Consider the following 22,038-nt stretch of genomic DNA (forward strand, 5'->3'; position numbering starts at 1 on the left):
ATTTCAATGAAACATGGTGAAGCCCCAAAATTGCCCTCGCTAGAAGCATGTGTTTCAGACATAAGGAAGTGGATGGCTGCAAACTTTCTACTATTAAACTCGGACAAAACAGAGATGCTTGTTCTAGGTCCCAAGAAACAAAGAGATCTTCTGTTGAATCTGACAATTAATCTTAATGGTTGTACAGTCGTCTCAAATAAAACTGTGAAGGACCTCAGCGTTACTCTGGACCCTGATCTCTCTTTTGAAGAACATATCAAGACCATTTCGAGGACAGCTTTTTTTCCATCTACGTAACATTGCAAAAATCAGAAACTTTCTGTCCAAAAATAATGCAGAAAAATTAATCCATGCTTTTGTCACTTCTAGGTTAGACTACTGCAATGCTCTATTTTCCGGCTACCCGGATAAAGCACTAAATAAACTTCAGTTAGTGCTAAATACGGCTGCTAGAATCCTGACTAGAACCAAAAAATTTGATCATATTACTCCAGTGCTAGCCTCTCTACACTGGCTTCCTGTCAAAGCAAGGGCTGATTTCAAGGTTTTACTGCTAACCTACAAAGCATTACATGGGCTTGCTCCTACCTATCTCTCTGATTTGGTCCTGCCGTACATACCTACACGTACGCTACGGTCACAAGATGCAGGCCTCCTAATTGTCCCTAGAATTTCTAAGCAAACAGCTGGAGGCAGGGCTTTCTCCTATAGAGCTCCATTTTTATGGAACGGTCTGCCTACCCATGTCAGAGACGCAAACTCGGTCTCAACCTTTAAGTCTTTACTGAAGACTCATCTCTTCAGTGGGTCATATGATTGAGTGTAGTCTGGCCCAGGAGTGGGAAGGTGAACGGAAAGGCTCTGGAGCAACGAACCGCCCTTGCTGTCTCTGCCTGGCCGGTTCCCCTCTTTCCACTGGGATTCTCTGCCACTAACCCTATTACAGGGGCTGAATCACTGGCTTACTGGGGCTCTCTCATGCCGTCGTCCCTGAAGGGGGTGCGTCACCTGAGTGGGTTGATTCACTGTTGTGGTCATCCTGTCTGGGCTGGCTGTGCTGCTGCTCCAGTTTCAACTGTTCTGCCTTATTATTATTCGAACATGCTGGTCATTTATGAACATTTGAACATCTTGGCCATGTTCTGTTATAATCTCCACCCGGCACAGCCAGAAGAGGACTGGCCACCCCACATAGCCTGGTTCCTCTCTAGGTTTCTTCCTAGGTTTTGGCCTTTCTAGGGAGTTTTTCCTAGCCACCGTGCTTCTACACCTGCATTGCTTGCTGTTTGGGGTTTTAGGCTGGGTTTCTGTACAGCACTTTGAGATATCAGCTGATAAATTTGATTTGATTTGATGTTTGATGCATTATAGATGATGCCTGTACCATGTTTGATACATTATAGATGATACCTGTACCATGTTTCATACATTATAGATGATACCTGTACCATGTTTGATACATTATAGATGATACCTGTACCATGTTTGATACATTATAGATGATGCCTGTACCATGTTTGATACATTATAGATGATGCCTCTACTGTGTTTGATACATTATAGATGATGCCTGTACCATGTTTGATACATTATAGATGATGCCTCTACTGTTTGATACATTATAGATGATGCCTCTACTGTGTTTGATACATTATAGATGATGCCTGTACCATGTTTGATACATTATAGATCATGCCTGTACTGTGTTTGATACATTATAGATGATGCCTGTACCATGTTTGATACATTATAGATGATGCCTGTACCATGTTTGATACATTATAGATGATGCCTCTACTGTGTTTGATACATTATAGATGATGCCTGTACCATGTTTGATACATTATAGATGATACCTGTACCATGTTTGATACATTATAGATGATGCCTCTACTGTGTTTGATACATTATAGATGATGCCTGTACCATGTTTGATACATTATAGATGATGCCTGTACCATGTTTGATACATTATAGATGATGCCTGTACCATGTTTGATACATTATAGATGATGCCTCTACTGTGTTTGATACATTATAGATGATGCCTGTACCATGTTTGATACATTATAGATGATGCCTGTACCATGTTTGATACATTATAGATGATGCCCGTACCATGTTTGATACATTATAGATGATGCCTCTACTGTGTTTGATACATTATAGATGATGCCCGTACCATGTTTGATACATTATAGATGATGCCTCTACTGTGTTTGATACATTATAGATGATGCCTGTACCATGTTTGATACATTATAGATGATACCTCTACTGTGTTTGATACATTATAGATGATGCCTGTACCATGTTTGATACATTATAGATGATGCCTGTACCATGTTTGATACATTATAGATGATGCCTCTACTGTGTTTGATACATTATAGATGATGCCTGTACCATGTTTGATACATTATAGATGATGCCTCTACTGTGTTTGATACATTATAGATGATGCCTCTACTGTGTTTGATACATTATAGATGATGCCTCTACTGTGTTTGATACATTATAGATGATGCCTCTACTGTGTTTGATACATTATAGATGATGCCTGTACCATGTTTGATCATAGTTGTTTTTAGTTTCATGTCTCAAAACTCTGTTTGAGTTCCACAATGTGATCAAAATAAATACATCTGTAATTGTAGAGTGACTTAAATACAACTCTAAAACACAAACAAACATAATGCTGCACACACACAATAGCAGACACAGTGTGAGTGTGAGTTGTGCATCGTGTCTTTCATTGGTATTCATTGGCTCAGGGAAGAAGAGATGGGCATCACAGTTTGTATTTAATCAGACCCTTATTATGGTCAGCAGTGTGTGTGTGTGTGTGTGTGTGTGTGTGAGTGTGCATGTGAATGTGAATGTGTGTTGGGTCCAATCTGTCAGCAGATATTAAAGCAGCTTGTCAAGGTGGAGGGGAGAGAACCTGAAGCTGGGTTAAGTAATTGGATTCTTGTTCAATAAAGATTGGTCTGTGTGAGCGAGTGTGCGTGCATGTGTGTGTTTGTGTGTGTATGTGAGCAGCACATGTGTGTGTAAGTCTGAATCGTGGGTGGCGTATGATGCATATTTGGCATATGATAGCATATGTAGACACTGGAGATAAGGACGCCACAGTATCATCCTGTAGCATACTGCAGTACCTTGCCAAGCATGAATATACACACAGACACACACAGACGCAAACACACGCAAATACGCACACACACACACACACACACACACACACACACACACACACACACACACACACACACACACACACACACACACACACAGTAGACTGGGCCCTGGCAGTGGAGAGGACAGTATTCAGTCACCATTAGAGAGAGAGAGCCAGAATGTTACGCTACAGAGCGAGAGGCTCAAGGTAGCATCAGATTTGACCACTCAGTCGTGTCCAGCAGACGATCCTTCATTTACTGGCTACCTTACTTAGCCTCACACACACACACACACACACACACACACACACACACACACACACACACACACACACACACACACACACACACACACACACACACACACACACACACACCTGCAGGCACAGGCCTGGTTTTACTTCATTTTCTTCCCTTTTGCTTTTCACTTTCTTATTATTATTTTCTCTCTTTCTCACCCCCCCTCACACAACTTGGTTTCAGCAGCCTTGAGGAGATAAATGGTGTGAAACTGACTGTGGCCCGTCTATCTGCTAGTGTCTGTGTAGCGGGGGAGACGAGAGAAGGGGAGAGGGAGAGGGAGAGGGAGAGGGAGAGGGTGTGGGAGAGGAGAGGGAGGCATTTTTGCAAGCATTTAAGGCTGTTTCAGGTTCATTCAGAACCTTTACAATCTTGATTTACAATCATTTCCAGCAATACATTTGCCAGCAGCATCCCACTGCTTGCTTGCCTCTGAAGCTACCGTATGCAGGGTTGGTCCTGGATGGGAGACCAGAAGCTGATGGAAGTGGTGTTGGAATGCCAGTATGGTGCACTATTCCCTCTGGTCTAAGGAGATCCCAGGGCAGTGAAGGGGACATTGCCCTTTGCAGGGTGCCGTCCTTCAGAATGGGTTGTTAAAGGGCTGTACACACTCTCTGTGGTAACTAAAAATATCATGGCACTTATCGGAAGAGTAGGGGTGTTAACTCTGGTGTCATCGCTAAATTCCCAACCCGGTACCATTCCATCATGGCCACCTAATCATCCACCTCATTCGTAATTGGCATATATCAATCTTTAGCAGATGAGGTGAGTTTGCCCCTTACTTTTTAAAGCGCTTTGAGTACCTCAGTTGGTAGGAAGGTGCTATATAAAGCCATTATATATACAGTATATGCATACAGTATATACAGTGCCAGTCAAAAGCTTGAACACACCTACTCATTCAATGGTTTTTCTTTATTTTTACTATTTTCTGCATTGTAAAATAATAGTTAAGACATCAAAACGATGAAATAACACATATGGAATCATGTTTTAACCAAAAAAGTCTTAATATTTTAGATTCTTCAAAGTAGCCACCCTTTGCCTTGATGACAGCTTTGCACATTCTTGGCATTCTCTCAATCAGCTTCATGAGGGAGTCACCTGGAATGCATTTCAATTAACAGGTGTGCCATGTTAAATCTACATTTGTGGAATTTCTTTCCTTCATTTGAGCCAATCAGTTGTGTTGTGACAAGGTAGGGTTGGTTTACAGAAGATAGCCCTATTTGGTAAAAGACCAAGTCCATAATATAGCAAGAACATATCAAATAAGCAAAGAGAAATGACAGACCATCTTTACTTTAAGACATGAAGGTCAGCCAGTCCGGAAAATGTCAATAACTTTTTTTTCAAGTGCAGTCGCAAAAACTATCAAGCGCTATGATGAAACTGGCTCTCATGAGAAGCGCCACAGGAAATGAAGACCCAGACTTACCTCTGCTGCAGAGGATAAGTTCAGTAGAGTTACGAGCCTCAGAAATTGCAGCCCAAATAAATGCTTCACAGAGTTCAAGTAACAGACACATCTCAACATCAGCTGTTCAGAGCATACTGCGTGAATCAGGCCTTCATGGTCAAATTGCTTTGCTGGTAACAATGTTGGTTATTTAATTAGAATTCAAGGCACACTTAACCAGCATGGCTACCACAGCATACTGCAGTGATACGCCATCCCATCTGGTTGCGCTTAGCAGGACTATCATTTGTTTTCAACAGGACAATTACCCAACACATCTCCAGGCTGTGTAAGGGCTATTTGACCAAGGACAGTGATGGAGTGCTGCATCAGATGACCTGGACTCCACAATCACCCAACCTCAACCTAATTGGTTTGGGATGAGTTGGACCGCAGAGTGAAGGAAAAGCAGCCAACAAGTGCTCAGCATATGTGCGAACTCCTTCTAGACTGTTGGAAATGTATTCCAGGTGAAGCTGGTTGAGAGAAAGCCAAGAGTGTGCAAAGCTGTCATCAAGGCAAAGGGTGGCTACTATGAAGATTCTCAAAAATAAAATATATTTAGATTTGTTTAATTCTTTTGTGGTTACAACATGATTCCATGTGTTATTTCATAGTTTTGATGTCTTCGCTATTATTCTACAATGTAGAAAATAGTAAAAATGAGTAGGTGTGTCGGGTGCTGTATATGTCATTCTCCCCTGGGGGTGGAGTTAAAGGGGCGATCTGCAATTGGTAGATCCATTTGTGGACTTTTAAATTAATGATACACAATGATTATTTAAAAATATAATTAATAAATGCTTATTGAGCTTCGGTCAACACAAAATATGAGCTTGTTTGACCCTATTGACTCAAAAACATAAACTATCAGTTTGATGGTCACTCAGGCATCCATTGCCTCGTCTTTGCATTTAAGTGTGGTTTCAATTCTCCATCCCTCAACTGTTTTTCCAAAACAGTGGCGGGGTAGTCGTTTTGTTGTTGTTTGAACTGCAGATTGCCCCTTTAAGCTAACTTTGCCCTGTGAGAGCAGGCTGGGAAAAACTGGCTGGTCTTATTTAGGAACCTGTCAAAGCTGTCACTCCCCAAAGCTGGTCAATTACACTACCAGACCCTCGAGGGAGGTATCTAGGAATCAGGCCTGTCTCAGACTCACTCTCCTGGGCTGGACCTGACTGCTGACTGGGGGAGAGTGGAGGGTCTGGAGGGAGATAGCAGAGGGTTTCCATAATTACCTGTATGCTATGTGGCTTTGGTCGCCCTCCTCTCTCTCTACCTATTTCACCATCTCTCTCTCTCGCTCTCTTTCGTCTCTCTCTCTTTTGTTCTCTCTGTCACTCTCTCTTGCTCTCTTTCACTCTCTCACTCTCTCTCCAGCTCTCTTTCAATCTCTCCGTCTCTCTCGCTCTCTCTCTTTCGCTCTCTCTGATGTGACATGTCAGAAAATATCTCAAGACCTTCACTGATCCTGTCATTATATAACAAACTAAATGTAGACATACTGTACCTGTCGTTGTTAGATGGTGATGGAAGTGTGGATCTGTCTTGTCTGGGGTTATATGATGACTCAACCGAAGTTTGGAGTTTGTGACAAGTCACGACAGAAAGAGAGAGGTTGAGTGGAAGATGGGTAGAGAGAGTGAGAAAGAGAGAAGGATGGAAATGCAATTATTTGTAAAAATAGCACGACAGGATGAAAGGATAGATCAAATGAGAAACAAATAAGGAAGGAAAAGAGGGAAAGGGAACATGAGAAAGAAACAAGCAGACAAGAGGGAGTGAAAGAAACAAAATAGATTAAGGAAAGGAGGAAGACAGAGAAAGAAAAGGAGAAAATGAAAAGGAGAGCGGGAAAGAAGGAAGATGGTGAAAGTGTGTGTGTGTCTGCGTGTTTGTATGTGTGTGGTGTAATGGTGTAAATGTCCGTGAGACAGATCGGTCACTGACTGCCCTGTCAGCCGTAAGGGGCGTGGCCGTCCCACCCCCTACCCATAATTCCCTCTTCCAGTTAGCGTTAAGGCGGATACGGGTCAGCTGAGATCTCCGCCAGGGACACGGGCATCCGTCACACACGCCAAGAGACACTCAAAATCATATTAACAACAAAAATGTCTCCATTGGCAAAATATGTAGAATTGCAGGACACTTTCTGTGAAACTGCACACACAGAAAGTGATCTAAAGCAAATGCATTTGTTTACGTTTTGATTAAAATAATATTGTTCTGCTAACAGATCCCTCTGTACGTACTAAATGATCGTTGTTAAGGTGAATGGTCGATTGAGGTGAATGAAGATACAGCAACCAATGTGACACACACACACACACACTCACAAACACACACACACACACACACACACACACACACACACACACAGTAATAGAAAACAAGTATATTCGACATCAATCCATGTCAGAGGATGTCGGGAGATGACATGGAAACCCGCCACTAGGGGCAACATATTTTGTTTTTAAGCAAACCTTAACACTTACCTTAATCATTCAGTGTAAATGCCTAACCTTTCGAATTCCTAAACTTAACCATAAACACAAATTTGACGTTTGGAACGTTTGGAACAACTTCAAAATGTTACGTTTGAGAAACACAGATGAATGTCTAATTCTGACGTGAAGACTGTGAGAACTGGTAGAGGAGGAGAGACAGGGAGAGAGAGACACACACACACATGCACACACAGAGAGAAACATACACAGACACACAAGTATGCGTACACAGTCTTGCAGAGACAACCTTGTGGGAAATAGAATTCAGTCTCATTCTAAATCCTATTTTCCCTAACACCTAACCCCAAACCTAACCCTAACCTTAACCCAAAAACCTAATCTTAACCCTAAACCTAACCTAGCTCCTAATCCTAAACCTAATTATCCTGTTGTTGAACTCTCTCTCTCACACACACACACACACACACACACAGACACACACACACACACACACACACACAGGTAATAAGTAATCTTTAGAGGTCAGGCTCAGCGTGAGAGAGGGGAGAGAGGGAGAGAGAGAGAGAGAGAGAGAGAGAGAGAGAGAGAGAGAGAGAAACTGTGATAAACTGCATCCAGTTTGCTGAGTAGAGTATTGGAAGCTATTTTGTAGATGACATCGCCGAAGTCGAGGATCGGTAGGATAGTCAGTTTTACTAGGGTAAGTTTGGCTACGTGAGTGAAGGAGGCTTTGTTGCGATATAGGAAGCCGACTCTAGATTTGATTTTGGATTGGAGATGTTTGATATGAGTCTGGAAGGAGAGTTTACAGTCTAGCCAGGCACCTAGGTACTTATAGATGTCCACATATTCTAGGTCGGCACCATCCAGGGTGGTGATGCTAGTCGGGCATGCGGGTGCAGGCAGCGAACGGTTGAAAAGCATGCATTTGGTTTTAATAGCGTTTTAGAGCAGTTGGAGGCCACGGAAGGAGTGTTGTATGGCATTGAAGCTCGTTTGGAGGTTAGATAGCACAGTGTCCAAGGAAGGGCCAGAAGTATACAGAATGGTGTCGTCTGCGTGGAGGTGGATCAGGGAATCGCCCACAGCAAGAGCAACATCATTGATATATACAGAGAAAAGAGTCAGCCCGAGAATTGAACCCTGTGGTACCCCCATAGAGGCTGCCAGAGTACCGGACAACATGCCCTCCGATTTGACACACTGAACTCTGTCTGCAAAGTAGTTGGTGAACCAGGCTACTGAGTCTGCCGATAAGAATATGGTGATTGACAGAGTCGAAAGCCTTGGCCAGGTCGATGAAGACGGCTGCACAGTACTGTCTTTTATTGATGGCTGTTATGATATCGTTTAGTACCTTGAGCGTGGCTGAGGTGCACCCGTGACCGGCTCGGAAACCGGATTGCAGAGCAGAGAAGGTACGATGGGATTCAAGATGGTCAGTGATCTGTTTGTTGACTTGGCTTTCGAAGACCTTAGATAGGCAGGGCAGGATGGATATAGATCTGTAACAGTTTGGGTCCAGGGTGTCTCCCCCTTTGAAGAGGGGGATGACCGTGGCAGCTTTCCAATCCTTGGGGATCTCAGATGATACGAAGGAGAGGTTGAACAGGCTGGTAATAGGGGTTGAACAGGCTGGTAATAGGGGTTGAACAGGCTGGTAATAGGGGTTGAACAGGCTGGTAATAGGGGTTGCAACAGGCTGGTAATAGGGGTTGAACAGGCTGGTAATAGGGGTTGAACAGGCTGGTAATAGGGGTTGAACAGGCTGGTAATAGGGGTTGAACAGGCTGGTAATAGGGGTTGAACAGGCTGGTAATAGGGGTTGAACAGGCTGGTAATAGGGGTTGAACAGGCTGGTAATAGGGGTTGAACAGGCTGGTAATAGGGGTTGAACAGGCTGGTAATAGGGGTTGAACAGGCTGGTAATAGGGGTTGCAACAATGGCGGAGGACAGTTTCAGAAATAGAGAGTCCAGATTGTCAAGCCCAGCTGATTTGTATGGGTCCAGGTTTTGCAGCTCTTCCAGAACATCTGCTATCTGGACACCTGAAACCCCACCTCTTTAAGGAATACCTAGGATAGGATAAAGTAATCCTTCTCCCCCTTAAAAGACTTAGATGCACTATTGTAAAGTGGCTGTTCCACTGGATGTCATAAGGTGAAAGCACCAATTTGTAAGTCGCTCTGGATAAGAGCGTCTGCTAAATGACTTAAATGTAAATGTAAAATGTAATGGATTTGGGTAAAGGAGAAGCTGGGAAGGCTTGGGCGAGTAGCTGCGGGGGGGGGGGGGGGGTGGAGCTGTTGGCCGAGGTTGGAGTAGCCAGGAGGAAGCCATGGCCAGCCATTGAGAAATGCTTGTTGAAGTTTTCGATTATCATGGATTTATCGGTGGTGACCGTGTTACCTATCCTCAGTGCAGTGGGCAGCTCTTGTTCTCCATGGACTTTACAGTGTCCCAGAACTTTTTGGAGTTAGAGCTACAGGATGCAAATGTCTGCTTGAAAAAGCTGGTCTTTGCTGCTTGCAATCTGACACCGTAGGCACAGTATATTGGATAGGCATTCCCACCACCAAATCCAAATTTCTGCTTGAAAAAGCTGGTCTTTGCTTTCCTGACTGACTGCATGTATTGGTTCCTGACTTCCCTGAACAGTTGCATACTATTTGATGCTATTGCAGTCTGCCACAGGATGTTTTTGTGCTGGTCGAGGGCAGTCAGGTCTCAGGATGGTAGGCTGGTGGTTGAAGATATCCCTCTAGTGGTGTGGGGGCTGTGCCTTGGCAAAGTGGGTGGGGTTATATCCTTCCTGTTTGGCCCTGTCCGGGGGTGTCCTCGGATGGGGCCACAGTGTCTCCTGACCCCTCCTGTCTCAGCCTCCAGTATTTATGCTGCAGTAGTTTATGTGTCGGGGGGCTAGGGTCAGTTTGTTATATCTGGAGTACTTCTCCTGTCCTATTCGGTGTCCTGTGCGAATTTAAGTGTGCTTTCTCTAATTCTCTCTTTCTCTCATTCTTTCTCTCTCTCGGAGGACCTGAGCCCTTGGACCATGCCCCAGGACTACCTGACATGATGACTCCGTGCTGTCCCCAGTCCACCTGGCCGTGCTGCTGCTCCAGTTTCAACTGTTCTGCCTTATTATTATTCGACCATGCTGGTCATTTATGAACATTTGAACATCTTGGCCATGTTCTGTTATAATCTCCACCCGGCACAGCCAGAAGAGGACTGGCCACCCCACATAGCCTGGTTCCTCTCTAGGTTTCCTCCTAGGTTTTGGACTTTCTAGGGAGTTTTTCCTAGCCACCGTGCTTCTACACCTGCATTGCTTGCTGTTTGGGGTTTTAGGCTGGGTTTCTGTACAGCACTTTGAGATATCAGCTGATGTACGAAGGGCTATATAAATACATTTGATTTGATTTGATGCATGTACCTATGTATGTGTGTGTGCCTTTCTCTTTGTGAGTGTGTGTGTGTGTGTACCTTTCTCTGTGTTCGTGTGTGTGTGTGTGTGTACCTTTCTCTGTGTGAGTGTGTGTGTGTACCTTTCTCCGTGTGAGTGTGTGTGAGTGTGTGTGTGTGTACCTTTCTCTGTGTGAGTGTGTGTACCATTCTCTGTGTGTGTGTGTGTACCTTTCTCCAGGTGAGTGTGTGTGAGCGTGTGTGTGTGTACCTTTCTCTGTGTGTGTGTGTGTATCTTTCTCTGTGTCTTTGTGAGAGCATCATGAGATCCTTACAAAGAGCTCTAATTGGAGACAAGACTAACCAACAACCCTGCAGCGTAGCCTCGTAAATTACAACCATTTAGCTCCTACCAGTCTGGAGATTGAGAATGACGTCTCCTCCTACCAGTCTGGAGAGAGAGAATGACGTCTCCTCCTACCAGTCAGGAGAGAGAGAATGACGTCTTCTCTTACCAGTCAGGAGAGAGAGAATGATGTCTCCTCCTACCAGTCTGTAAAGAGAGAATGACGTCTCCTCCTACCAGTCTGGAGAGAGAGAATGATGTCTCCTCCTACCAGTCTGTAAAGAGAGAATGATGTCTCCTCCTACCAGTCAGGAGAGAGAGAATGACGTCTCCTCCTACCAGTCTGGAGATTGAGAAGGATGTCTCCTCCTACCAGTCTGGAGAGAGAGAATGACGTCTCCTCCTACCAGTCTGGAGAGAGAGAAGGATGTCTCCTCCTACCAGTCAGGAGATTGAGAAGGATGTCTCCTCCTACCAGTCAGGAGAGAGAGAAGGATGTCTCCTCCTACCAGTCTGGAGAGAGAGAAGGATGTCTCCTCCTACCAGTCTGGAGAGAGAGAAGGATGTCTCCTCCTACCAGTCAGGAGATTGAGAATGACGTCTCCTCCTACCAGTCAGGAGAGAGAGAATAAAGTCTCCTCCTACCTGTCTGGGGAGAGAGAATGACGTCTCCTCCTACCAGTCAGGAGAGAGAGAATGACATCTCCTCCTTCCAGTCAGGAGAGAGAGAATGACGTCTCCTCCTACCAGTCAGGAGAGAGAGAATGACGTCTCCTCCTGCCAGTCTGGAGATTGAGAAGGATGTCTCCTCCTACCAGTCTGGAGCTAGAGAATGACGTTTCCTCCTACCAGTCTGTAAAGAGAGAATGACGTCTCCTCCTACCAGTCAGGAGAGAGAGAATGACGTCTCTCCTACCAGTCTGGAGAGAGAGAATGACGTCTTCTCTTACCAGTCAGGAGAGAGAGAATGACGTCTTCTCTTACCAGTCAGGAGAGAGAATGACGTCTTCTCTTACCAGTCTGGAGAGAGAATGACGTTTCCTCCTACCAGTCTGTAAAGAGAGAATGACGTCTCCTCCTACCAGTCAGGAGAGAGAGAATGACGTCTCCTCCTACCAGTCTGGAGAGAGAGAATGACAGTCAGAGAGAGAGAATGATCTCCTCCTACTAGTCAGGAGAGAGAGAATGATGTCTCCTCCTACCAGTCAGGAGAGAGAGAATGATGTCTCCCTCTACCAGTCTGGAGATTGAGAATGATGTCTCCTCTGGAGAGAGAATGACCAGTCTGGAGAGAGAGAATGACGCGTCCTTCTCTGGAGATTGAGAATGATGTCTCCTCTTACCAGTCTGGAGGAGAATGACGACCAGATGACGTCTCCTCCTACCAGTCTGGAGATTGAGAATGATGTCTCCTCTTACCAGTCTGGAGAGAGAGAATGACGTCTTCTCTTACCAGTCAGGAGAGAGAGAATGACGTCTCCTCCTACCAGTCTGGAGAGAGAGAATGATGTCTCCTCCTACCAGTCTGGAGAGAATAGAGAATGACGTCTTCTCTTACCAGTCAGGAGAGAGAGAATGATGTCTCCTCCTACCAGTCTGGGAGAATGATGATGTCTCCTCCTACCAGTCTGGAGAGAGAGAATGACGTCTCCTCCTTACCAGTCTGGAGGAAAGAGAAATGACGTCTCCTCCTACCAGTCTGGAGAGAGAGAATGACGTCTCCTCCTACCAGTCTGGAGAGAGAAATGACGTCTTCTCCTACCTACCAGTCAGGAGAGAGAGAGAATGACGTCTTCTCTTACCAGTCAGGAGAGAGAGAATGATGTCTCCTCCTCCTACCAGTCTGTAAAGAGAGAATGATGTCTCCTCCTACCAGTCTGGAGAGAGAATGATGTCTCCTCCTACCAGTCTGGAGAGAGAGAATGACGTCTCCTCCTACCAGTCTGGAGAGAGAGAATGACGTCTTCTCTTACCAGTCTGGAGATGAGAATGATGTCTCCTCCTACCAGTCTGGAGAGAGAGAATGATGTCTTCTCTTACCAGTCAGGAGAGAGAGAATGACGTCTTAGGAGTCTGGAGAGAGAATTCTCTTACCAGTCTGGAGAGAGAATGATGACGTTTCCTCCTACCAGTCTGTAAAGAGAGAATGACGTCTCCTCCTACCAGTCAGGAGAGAGAATGATGTCTCCTCCTACCAGTCTGGAGAGAATGAACCAGTGATGTCTCCTCCTACCAGTCTGGAGAGAGAAGTCTGGAGAGAGAATGACGTCTTCTCTTACCAGTCAGAGAGAGAGAATGACGTCTCCTCCTACCAGTCTCTCCTCCTACCAGTCTGGAGAGAGAGAATGATGTCTCCTCCTACCAGTCAGGAGAGAATGATGTCTTCTCTCCTACCAGTCAGGAGAGAGAGAATGTCTCCTCCTCCAGTCTGGAGAGAGAATGATGTCTCCTCCTAGTCAGGAGAGAGAGAATGACGTCTCCTCCTTACCAGTCGTGACTCCTTTTACCAGTCTGGAGAGAGAGAATGATGTCTCCTCCTACCAGTCTGGAGAGAGAGAATGAGCGTCTTCTCCTACCAGTCAGGAGAGAGAGGATGACGTCTGGAGAGAGAATGATGTCTTCTCTTACCAGTCAGGAGAGAGAGAATGACGTCTTCTCTTACCAGTCTGGAGAGAGAGAATGGCGTTCCTACCAGTCTGGAGAGAATGATGTCTCCTCACCAGTCAGGAGAGACCAGTCTGAGAGAATGACGTCTCCTCCTACCAGTCTGTCTCCTCCTAAGTCTGGAGAGAATGACGTCTCCTCCTACCAGTCAGGAGAGAGAGAATGACGTCTCCTCCTACCAGTCTGGAGAGGAGAGAGATGATGTCTCCTCCTACCAGTCAGGAGAGAGAGAATGATGTCTCCCTCTACCAGTCTGGAGAGAGAATGATGTCTCCTCTTACCAGTCTGGAGAGAGAGAATGACGTCTTCTCTTACCAGTCAGGAGAGAGAGAATGACGTCTCCTCCTACCAGTCTGGAGAGAGAATGATGTCTCCTCCTACCAGTCTGGAGAGAGAGAATGACGTCTCTCCTACCAGTCAGGAGAGAGAAATGACGTCTCCTCCTACCAGTCTGGAGAGAGAATGATGTCTCCTCCTACCAGTCTGGATAGAGTGAATGACGTCTTCTCTTACCAGTCAGGAGAGAGAGAATGATGTCTCCTCCTACCAGTCAGGAGAGAGAGAATGATGTCTCCTCCTACCAGTCTGGAGAGAGAGAATGACGTCTTCTCTTACCAGTCAGGAAAGAGAGAATGACGTCTCCTCCTACCAGTCTGGAGAGAGAGAATGACGTCTCCTCCTACCAGTCAGGAGAGAGAGAATGACGTCTCCTCCTACCAGTCAGGAGAGAGAGAATGACGTCTTCTCTTACCAGTCAGGAGAGAGAGAATGATGTCTCCTCCTACCAGTCTGTAAAGAGAGAATGATGTCTCCTCCTACCAGTCTGGAGAGAGAGAATGATGTCTCCTCCTACCAGTCTGGAGAGAGAGAATGACGTCTCCTCCTACCAGTCTGGAGAGAGAGAATGACGTCTTCTCTTACCAGTCTGGAGATGGAGAATGATGTCTCCTCCTACCAGTCTAGAGAGAGAGAATGACGTCTTCTCTTACCAGTCAGGAGAGAGAGAATGACGTCTTCTCTTACCAGTCTGGAGAGAGAGAATGACGTTTCCTCCTACCAGTCTGTAAAGAGAGAATGACGTCTCCTCCTACCAGTCAGGAGAGAGAGAATGACGTCTCCTCCTACCAGTCTGGAGAGAGAGAATGATGTCTCCTCCTACCAGTCTGGAGAGAGTGAATGACGTCTTCTCTTACCAGTCAGGAGAGAGAGAATGACGTCTCCTCCTACCAGTCTGGAGAGAGAATGACGTCTCCTCCTACCAGTCAGGAGAGAGAAATGACGTCTCCTCTTACCAGTCAGGAGAGAGAGAATGATGTCTCCTCCTACCAGTCAGGAGAGAGAGAATGATGTCTCCTCCTACCAGTCAGGAGAGAGAGAAGTCAGAGAGAGAGAATGACGTCTCCTTTTACCAGTCTGGAGATTGAGAATGATGTCTCCTCCTACCAGTCTGGAGAGAGAGAATGACGTCTTCTCTTACCAGTCAGGAGAGAGAGAATGACGTCTCCTCCTACCAGTCTGGAGAGAGAATGATGTCTCCTCCTACCAGTCTGGAAGAGTGAATGTCGTCTTCTCTTACCAGTCAGGAGAGAGAAGAATGACGTCTCCTCTCTTACCAGTCAGGAGAGAGAGAATGACGTCTCCTCCTACCAGTCTGGAGAGAGAGAATGACCAGTCAGGAGAGAGAGAATGACGTCTTCTCTTACCAGTCAGGAGAGAGAGAATGACGTCTCCTCCTACCAGTCAGGAGAGAGAATGATGTCTCCTCCTACCAGTCTGGAGAGAGAGAATGACGTCTCCTCCTACCAGTCAGGAGAGAGAGAATGATGTCTCCTCCTACCAGTCTGGAGAGAGAGAATGACGTCTGCTCCTACCAGTCTGGAGAGAGAGAATGATGTCTCCTCCTACCAGTCAGGAGAGAGAGAATGATGTCTCCTCCTACCAGTCTGGAGAGAGAGAATGACGTCTTCTCTTACCAGTCAGGAAAGAGAGAATGACGTCTCCTCCTACCAGTCTGGAGAGAGAGAATGACGTCTCCTCCTACCAGTCAGGAGAGAGAGAATGACGTCTCCTCCTACCAGTCAGGAGAGAGAGAATGACGTCTTCTCTTACCAGTCAGGAGAGAGAGAATGATGTCTCCTCCTACCAGTCTGTAAAGAGAGAATGATGTCTCCTCCTACCAGTCTGGAAAGAGAGAATGACGTCTTTCTCTTACCAGTCAGGAGAGAGAGAATGATGTCTCCTCCTACCAGTCTGGAGAGAGAAATGATGTCTCCTCCTACCAGTCTGGAGAGAGAATGACGTCTTCTCTTACCAGTCTGGAGATGGAGAATGATGTCTCCTCCTACCAGTCTGGAGAGAGAGAATGATGTCTTCTCTTACCAGTCAGGAGAGAGAGAATGACGTCTTCTCTTACCAGTCTGGAGAGAGAGAATGACGTTTCCTCCTACCAGTCTGTAAAGAGAGAATGAACCAGTCAGGAGAGAGAATGACGTCTCCTCCTACCAGTCTGGAGAGAGAGAATGACGTCTTCTCTTACCAGTCAGGAGAGAGAGAATGACGTCTCCTCCTACCAGTCAGGAGAGAGAGAATGATGTCTCCTCCTACCAGTCTGGAGAGAGAGAATGACGTCTCCTCCTACCAGTGTGGAGAGAGAGAATGACGTCTCCTCCTACCAGTCTGGAGAGAGAGAATGATGTCTCCTCCTACCAGTCTGGAGAGAGTGAATGACGTCTCCTCCTACCAGTCTGGAGAGAGAGAATGACGTCTCCTCCTACCAGTCAGGAGAGAGAGAATGACGTCTTCTCTTACCAGTCAGGAGAGAGAGAATGACGTCTCCTCCTACCAGTCAGGAGAGAGAGAATGATGTCTCCTCCTACCAGTCTGGAGATTGAGAAGGATGTCTCCTCCTACCAGTCTGGAGAGAGAGAATGACGTCTCCTCCTACCAGTCTGGAGAGAGAGAAGGAAGTCTCCTCCTACCAGTCAGGAGATTGAGAAGGATGTCTCCTCCTACCAGTCAGGAGAGAGAGAAGGATGTCTCCTCCTACCAGTCTGGAGAGAGAGAAGGATGTCTCCTCCTACCAGTCTGGAGAGAGAGAAGGATGTCTCCTCCTACCAGTCTGGAGAGAGAGAAGGATGTCTCCTCCTACCAGTCAGGAGATTGAGAATGACGTCTCCTCCTACCAGTCAGGAGAGAGAGAATAAAGTCTCCTCCTACCAGTCTGGGGAGAGAGAATGACGTCTCCTCCTACCAGTCAGGAGAGAGAGAATGACATCTCCTCCTTCCAGTCAGGAGAGAGAGAATGACGTCTCCTCCTACCAGTCAGGAGAGAGAGAATGACGTCTCCTCCTACCAGTCAGGAGAGAGAGAATGACGTCTCCTCCTGCCAGTCTGGAGATTGAGAAGGATGTCTCCTCCTACCAGTCTGGAGCTAGAGAATGACGTTTCCTCCTACCAGTCTGTAAAGAGAGAATGACGTCTCCTCCTACCAGTCAGGAGAGAGAGAATGACGTCTCCTCCTACCAGTCTGGAGAGAGAGAATGACGTCTTCTCTTACCAGTCAGGAGAGAGAGAATGACGTCTTCTCTTACCAGTCAGGAGAGAGAGAATGACGTCTTCTCTTACCAGTCTGGAGAGAGAGAATGACGTTTCCTCCTACCAGTCTGTAAAGAGAGAATGACGTCTCCTCCTACCAGTCAGGAGAGAGAGAATGACGTCTCCTCCTACTAGTCAGGAGAGAGAGAATGATGTCTCCTCCTACCAGTCAGGAGAGAGAGAATGATGTCTCCCTCTACCAGTCTGGAGATTGAGAATGATGTCTCCTCTTACCAGTCTGGAGAGAGAGAATGACGTCTTCTCTTACCAGTCAGGAGAGAGAGAATGACGTCTCCTTTTACCAGTCTGGAGATTGAGAATGATGTCTCCTCTTACCAGTCTGGAGAGAGAGAATGACGTCTTCTCTTACCAGTCAGGAGAGAGAGAATGACGTCTCCTCCTACCAGTCTGGAGAGAGAGAATGATGTCTCCTCCTACCAGTCTGGATAGAGTGAATGACGTCTTCTCTTACCAGTCAGGAGAGAGAGAATGATGTCTCCTCCTACCAGTCAGGAGAGAGAGAATGATGTCTCCTCCTACCAGTCTGGAGAGAGAGAATGACGTCTTCTCTTACCAGTCAGGAAAGAGAGAATGACGTCTCCTCCTACCAGTCTGGAGAGAGAGAATGACGTCTCCTCCTACCAGTCAGGAGAGAGAGAATGACGTCTCCTCCTACCAGTCAGGAGAGAGAGAATGATGTCTCCTCCTACCAGTCTGGAGAGAGAGAATGATGTCTCCTCCTACCAGTCTGGAGAAGAGAGAATGATGTCTCCTCCTACCAGTCTGGAGAGAGAATGATGTCTCCTCCTACCAGTCTGGAGAGAGAGAATGATGTCTCCTCCTACCAGTCTGGAGAGAGAGAATGACGTCTTCTCTTACCAGTCAGGAGAGAGAGAATGACGTCTTCTCTTACCAGTCTGGAGAGAGAGAATGACGTTTCCTCCTACCAGTCTGTAAAGAGAGAATGACGTCTCCTCCTACCAGTCAGGAGAGAGAGAATGACGTCTCCTCCTACCAGTCTGGAGAGAGAGAATGATGTCTCCTCCTACCAGTCTGGAGAGAGTGAATGACGTCTTCTCTTACCAGTCAGGAGAGAGAGAATGACGTCTCCTCCTACCAGTCTGGAGAGAGAGAATGACGTCTCCTCCTACCAGTCAGGAGAGAGAGAATGACGTCTTCTCTTACCAGTCAGGAGAGAGAGAATGATGTCTCCTCCTACTAGTCAGGAGAGAGAGAATGATGTCTCCTCCTACCAGTCAGGAGAGAGAGAATGACGTCTCCTTTTACCAGTCTGGAGATTGAGAATGATGTCTCCTCCTACCAGTCTGGAGAGAGAGAATGACGTCTTCTCTTACCAGTCAGGAGAGAGAGAATGACGTCTCCTCCTACCAGTCTGGAGAGAGAGAATGATGTCTCCTCCTACCAGTCTGGAGAGAGTGAATGACGTCTTCTCTTACCAGTCAGGAGAGAGAGAATGACGTCTCCTCCTACCAGTCTGGAGAGAGAGAATGACGTCTCCTCCTACCAGTCAGGAGAGAGAGAATGACGTCTTCTCTTACCAGTCAGGAGAGAGAGAATGACGTCTCCTCCTACCAGTCAGGAGAGAGAGAATGATGTCTCCTCCTACCAGTCTGGAGAGAGAGAATGACGTCTCCTCCTACCAGTCAGGAGAGAGAGAATGATGTCTCCTCCTACCAGTCTGGAGAGAGAGAATGACGTCTCCTCCTACCAGTCTGGAGAAAGAGAATGATGTCTCCTCCTACCAGTCAGGAGAGAGAGAATGATGTCTCCTCCTACCAGTCTGGAGAGAGAGAATGACGTCTTCTCTTACCAGTCAGGAAAGAGAGAATGACGTCTCCTCCTACCAGTCTGGAGAGAGAGAATGACGTCTCCTCCTACCAGTCAGGAGAGAGAGAATGACGTCTCCTCCTACCAGTCAGGAGAGAGAGAATGACGTCTTCTCTTACCAGTCAGGAGAGAGAGAATGATGTCTCCTCCTACCAGTCTGTAAAGAGAGAATGAAGTATCCTCCTACCAGTCTGTAAAGAGAGAATGACGTCTTCTCTTACCAGTCAGGAGAGAGAGAATGATGTCTCCTCCTACCAGTCTGGAGAGAGAGAATGACGTCTCCTCCTACCAGTCTGGAGAGAGAATGACGTCTTCTCTTACCAGTCTGGAGATGGAGAATGATGTCTCCTCCTACCAGTCTGGAGAGAGAGAATGACGTCTTCTCTTACCAGTCAGGAGAGAGAGAATGACGTCTTCTCTTACCAGTCTGGAGAGAGAGAATGACGTTTCCTCCTACCAGTCTGTAAAGAGAGAATGACGTCTCCTCCTACCAGTCAGGAGAGAGAGAATGACGTCTCCTCCTACCAGTCTGGAGAGAGAGAATGACGTCTTCTCTTACCAGTCAGGAGAGAGAGAATGACGTCTCCTCCTACTAGTCAGGAGAGAGAGAATGATGTCTCCTCCTACCAGTCTGGAGAGAGAGAATGACGTCTCCTCCTACCAGTGTGGAGAGAGAGAATGACGTCTCCTCCTACCAGTCTGGAGAGAGAGAATGATGTCTCCTCCTACCAGTCTGGAGAGAGTGAATGACGTCTCCTCCTACCAGTCTGGAGAGAGAGAATGACGTCTCCTCCTACCAGTCAGGAGAGAGAGAATGACGTCTTCTCTTACCAGTCAGGAGAGAGAGAATGACGTCTCCTCCTACCAGTCAGGAGAGAGAGAATGATGTCTCCTCCTACCAGTCTGGAGAGAGAGAATGACGTCTCCTCCTACCAGTCAGGAGAGAGAGAATGATGTCTCCTCCTACCAGTCTGGAGAGAGAGAATGACGTCTCCTCCTACCAGTCTGGAGAGAGAGAATGATGTCTCCTCCTACCAGTCAGGAGAGAGAGAATGATGTCTCCTCCTACCAGTCTGGAGAGAGAATGACGTCTTCTCTTACCAGTCAGGAAAGAGAGAATGACGTCTCCTCCTACCAGTCTGGAGAGAGAGAATGACGTCTCCTCCTACCAGTCAGGAGAGAGAGAATGACGTTTCCTCCTACCAGTCTGTAAAGAGAGAATGACGTCTCCTCCTACCAGTCTGGAGAGAGAGAATGACGTCTCCTCCTACTAGTCAGGAGAGAGAGAATGACGTCTCCTCCTACTAGTCAGGAGAGAGAGAATGACGTCTCCTCCTACCAGTCAGGAGAGAGAGAATGACGTTTCCTCCTACCAGTCTGTAAAGAGAGAATGACGTCTCCTCCTACCAGTCAGGAGAGAGAGAATGACGTCTGCTCCTACCAGTCAGGAGAGAGAGAATGACGTCTCCTCCTACCAGTCTGTAAAGAGAGAATTACGTCTTCTCTTACCAGTCAGGAGAGAGAGAACGACGTCTCCTCCTACCAGTCTGTAAAGAGAGAATGACGTCTCCTCCTACCAGTCAGGAGAGAGAGAATGACGTCTCCTCATACCAGTCTGTAAAGAGAGAATGACGTCTCCTCCTACCAGTCAGGAGAGAGAGAATGACGTCTCCTCCTACCAGTCAGGAGAGAGAGAATGACGTCTCCTCCTACCAGTCAGGAGAGAGAGAATGACGTCTCCTCCTACCAGTCTGTAAAGAGAGAATGACGTCTCCTCCTACCAGTCTGGAGAGAGAATGACGTCTCCTCCTACCAGTCTGTAAAGAGAGAATGACGTCTTCTCTTACCAGTCAGGAGAGAGAGAATGACGTCTCCTCCTACCAGTCTGTAAAGAGAGAATGACGTCTCCTCCTACCAGTCAGGAGAGAGAGAATGACGTCTTCTCTTACCAGTCAGGAGAGAGAGAATGACGTCTCCTCCTACCAGTCTGTAAAGAGAGAATGACGTCTCCTCCTACCAGTCTGTAAAGAGAGAATGACATCTCCTCCTACCAGTCTGTAAAGAGAGAATGACGTCTTCTCTTACCAGTCAGGAGAGAGAGAACGACGTCTCCTCCTACCAGTCTGTAAAGAGAGAATGACGTCTCCTCCTACCAGTCAGGAGAGAGAGAACGACATCTCCTCCTACCAGTCTGTAAAGAGAGAACGACGTTTCCTCCTACCAGTCTGTAAAGAGAGAATGACGTCTCCTCCTACCAGTCAGGAGAGAGAGAATGACGTCTTCTCTTACCAGTCAGGAGAGAGAGAATGACGTCTCCTCCTACCAGTCTGTAAAGAGAGAATGACGTCTCCTCCTACCAGTCTGTAAAGAGAGAATGACGTCTCCTCCTACCAGTCTGTAAAGAGAGAATGACGTCTTCTCTTACCAGTCAGGAGAGAGAGAACGACGTCTCCTCCTACCAGTCTGTAAAGAGAGAATGACGTCTCCTCCTACCAGTCAGGAGAGAGAGAATGACGTCTCCTCATACCAGTCTGTAAAGAGAGAATGACGTCTCCTCCTACCAGTCAGGAGAGAGAGAATGACGTCTCCTCCTACCAGTCAGGAGAGAGAGAACGACGTCTCCTCCTACCAGTCAGGAGAGAGAGAATGACGTCTCCTCCTACCAGTCTGTAAAGAGAGAATGACGTCTCCTCCTACCAGTCTGGAGAGAGAGAATGACGTCTCCTCCTACCAGTCTGTAAAGAGAGAATGACGTCTTCTCTTAC

This window comes from Oncorhynchus nerka, linkage group LG6 (genome assembly GCF_034236695.1).
Source record: "Oncorhynchus nerka isolate Pitt River linkage group LG6, Oner_Uvic_2.0, whole genome shotgun sequence".
NCBI lineage: Eukaryota > Metazoa > Chordata > Actinopteri > Salmoniformes > Salmonidae > Oncorhynchus > Oncorhynchus nerka.